Source organism: Octopus bimaculoides, chromosome 30 (genome assembly GCF_001194135.2).
Source record: "Octopus bimaculoides isolate UCB-OBI-ISO-001 chromosome 30, ASM119413v2, whole genome shotgun sequence".
NCBI lineage: Eukaryota > Metazoa > Mollusca > Cephalopoda > Octopoda > Octopodidae > Octopus > Octopus bimaculoides.
In genome coordinates, this window is record NC_069010.1 from 6,904,889 (window position 1) to 6,908,635 (window position 3,747).

The window sequence follows — 3,747 nt, forward strand, 5'->3', positions numbered from 1 at the left end:
AAAATGTACATGCATGTTCCAGATAATCCGATCATCGGAACAGCCAGAGCATGAAATTAACGTGCAAGTGGCTGAGTACTCCACAGATCCTCTACATAGTTATCAGGGAGATTCAGTGTGTAAAGCCGATCCTTTGAAATACAGGTACTACTAAGTTTTTGCCAGCTGAGTGGACTGGAACAATGTGAAATAAAGTGTCTTGCTCAAGGACACGATCAGCCACTGGGTATCGAACACACGACCGTATGATCATGAGCCGATTGCCCTAACCACTAAGCCACGCGCCTTTACACACACACACACACACAATAAATAAAACGATTGAAAAACTGCCTGCAGGGATCGAACTGTGTATCTTCACTTATGTAGACAGATATGCTAACGATTACATTAAAGAAACACACATATACATAGTTATATATCAATAAATACACACAGAAAAATACATTTATAGACATACACACACACACAAACTCAGGTAAAATAAACTGGATATAAGCGTGACCAACTCACCTGCCTCAAAGATGGGTAGATATATATATATATATATTCCAAAAAACTTCAACTGTTGTACATAGATTTTTGGTGACCTTCTGTCTTTTTACTGGGAATATTTCGGTAAGGGTGTAGAAATGGAAATCTTTTGTCTCACAGGGTGTATACAATACGGGTAGAAGTGTATATTAAACAATATATATGTATTGAAGAATTCCCTGTTTTCGATCATAAAAAGACGAAAATTACTCCAAAGTGTCTGTTTTGAGGAATCAATTCTTCAATCTGAAGAACTTTCGGTTTTGCGTAAATGGTAAGTCTTAAACTCGTGTATATATCTGTATATGTGTGTGGGGTGTATACAGATATTATATATATATATATGTACCTGTGATGTAATTATGTGTATGGGTATATATTTATGTAGGTTAGTGCGTATATGATTAGGAGGGGGGGATGATGTGCGAGTGCCTTACAAGGTGTATAAAGATGAATATAAATATAAATCGGATACAGTATATAGATACAGGTGAGTGTATAGGGTACGTATACAAAATCTAGTCACGATTGTGAGCGTAGTGCGCGATTATATGTGCAGTAAAAGAAAGTTATGTGTGTATATATAATATATATATATATATATATATATGTATGTATAAGAATTAGACAAATAGTGAGATAGAGGAAGAAATCATAAATAATCTGATGAGAGCAGAAGTATCTTCAATAGTTGATATATGTGTGTATATATATATATATAACATCTATATAATAATTATATATATATATTAACTTTTGTCTTGTAATGGAGTATATAACTGTGTATGTCTCAAGGTATCTAAATTCTAACTTTCTTAAAGTTTCCGACTATTTTTTTCCATTGAATGTTCCTTGGCTGTAAACTGTGAGCAACTTCCAAAGAAAACTTTTTACCAATTCTTACTTCTATGTCGGCATTTGCTCCGAGCAGCCGACATCATCGTCTTCCACCCTCTCTCTCTCACTCTCTCTATCAGCCATACTTTCACTCATTCAATCACTCATTTCCTCCCTCACACACATTTCCCTTCACTCTTGCTCCCTACTCTCTCTTCGTCGCATTCTTTCTCTCTCTCATCCCCCCCCCACTCTCTGTTAAACTCTTGCACATTCTCTTTCTATACTTCTTAGTCTTTCTTTCTATGCTTTCCTCCCCTTCCTTACTTCTCGACCCAACACACGCACATATCACTTACACACAAACACGCACGCGCATACAGCTTGCACACATATACAGATACACATACACACACACACTCGTCTCCTCCTCCTTTCACCTCCCCGTTCTCTATCTTCCCTTCTCTCCTCTCCCTCTTTTTCTCACTCCCCGTCTAATACACATCACTTTCTCTCTTACGTTCCCGCACGCTTTATCTTTCTCTTTCTTTCTCCCTCTAATACAACATACACCTTTTCTGGCATTCTCTTCCAATCATAGCTTTATTTCTATCACCTCTCCTACTCACTCTCACCTTGACTCTATATCACCCCTTCTCACTCAGTCTCTCTGTCTCACTCAGATGCACAGTTTCTCTTTACCTTTTTCATCCCACCGCCTTCTCTGTCTCATCTCTCTTTTCTCTCTTTCTCTCTTACTTATTACCTCTCCCTACTCACTCAGTTTCTCTTTCTTCTCTCTCTCTCTCTCTCTCTCTCTCTCTCTCTCTCTATATATATATATACATACACACACATGTATATGTATGAATATACATCCCTCACTCCCTCATTACTTATTTACAAACTTTCACTCCAGCTCATTGCCCCCCTCCCTCCGTTCTCTGTATGCGTGTCTCCCTTTCTCCCCCTTTCCCTCTCGGTCTCAATCACTCCCTCTATTCCTTGCTCTCTATCTCTCTCTCTCATGCTCTCATACAGTTGCTTAGTTTATTTTATTCGTTTATTCTCTTATTCTGTTAATGGTTTCTGTCACGGGATTGCGGCCATGCTGGGGCAGACGCGTATTCGCGTATTCGCAAATTTCCCACCTAAACTAATTCTCCCACCGTTCAGGTAGCTTACAGGGGCACGCGCGCACATACACACACGCGCGTGTACACATACACGAGCACACTCACTCAAACGCACGCGCGCACATACATGGGCATACATACGTGCACGCATGCATACTCATATATGCATACACACACACATTCCTTCACTTCACTAACTCTTTCACTCACACCACCCCTCACTACTCACTCTTTGCTTTACATCTGAGACTCCCCTTCTTTTCCTATCATACAGCGCAGGAGTGGCTGTGTGGTAAGTAGCTTGCTTACCAACCACATGGTTCTGGGTTCAGTCCCACTGCGTGGTACCTTGGGTAAATGTCTTCTACTATAGCCTTGGGCTGACCAAAGCCTTGTGAGTGGATTTGGAAGACGGAAACTGAAAGAAGCCCGTCGTATATATATATATATATATATATATATGTATGTGTGTTTGTGTGTCTGTGTTTGTCCCCCCAACATCGCTTGACAACCGATGCTGGTGTGTTTACGTCCCCGTAACTTAGCGGTTCGGCAAGAGAGACCGATAGAATAAGTAATAGGCTTACAAAGAATAAGTCCTGGGGTCGATTTGCTCGACTAAAGGCGGTGCTCCAGCATGGCCGCTGTCAAATGACTGAAACAAGTAAAAGAGTAAAAGAGTAAAGAGTATACTCTTCCCCCTCTCTCTCTCTCTCTTAGTCTTTCTCAATGCTCTTTCTCTTTAACTTTCTTCCCTCTTACCTCCCTCTTCTATCATATGTACACTTCTCTCTCTCTCTCTTTCTCTTTCTTCTCTTCCCCTCTCTTTCTCAATCTCGTTTCACTTTCCTCCCTCCTTACCCCTTTATGCTGTCACTTTCTCTGCCTTTAGCTCGCCCCTTTTCATCCTTTACCACCTCTTTCTTGCTCTCACTTCTCTTTCTGTCTCTCTTCTTCTCCCTCACTTACCTCTCTCTCTCTCCTTGTCTCTTTCTTCCTCCATCACACCCAATTTTCACTTTCATTTTCCTTTCTTCCATTCTCTAGATCAGGGGTTTTCAAACTGTGGTCCGCGGACCACAGGGGGTCCGTGGACAGCAAATACTTTTTATGGGCAATTTGATTTTATATATGTTTTTTAATCGAAATCTTTTAATTGACAATAAACCTATTTGTTAAATACTGTTAAATAAATAAATGCGAAAATATATGTTATTTTAAGCAAATATTTATGTATAAA

The 3,747-nt window shown here is 39.9% G+C and overlaps 1 long non-coding RNA gene across 1 annotated transcript in view; it reads right to left on the bottom strand.

Moving 5' to 3' along the window:
- LOC128251298 (uncharacterized) overlaps positions 1-1,572 on the bottom strand; it is a 46,031-nt gene extending 44,459 nt beyond the window's left edge. The window contains exon 1 of the long non-coding RNA XR_008267069.1: positions 514-1,572. This is a non-coding gene — a long non-coding RNA (uncharacterized LOC128251298). The remainder of the gene's footprint in view (positions 1-513) is intronic.
- Between the last annotated feature and the right edge of the window lie 2,175 nt (positions 1,573-3,747).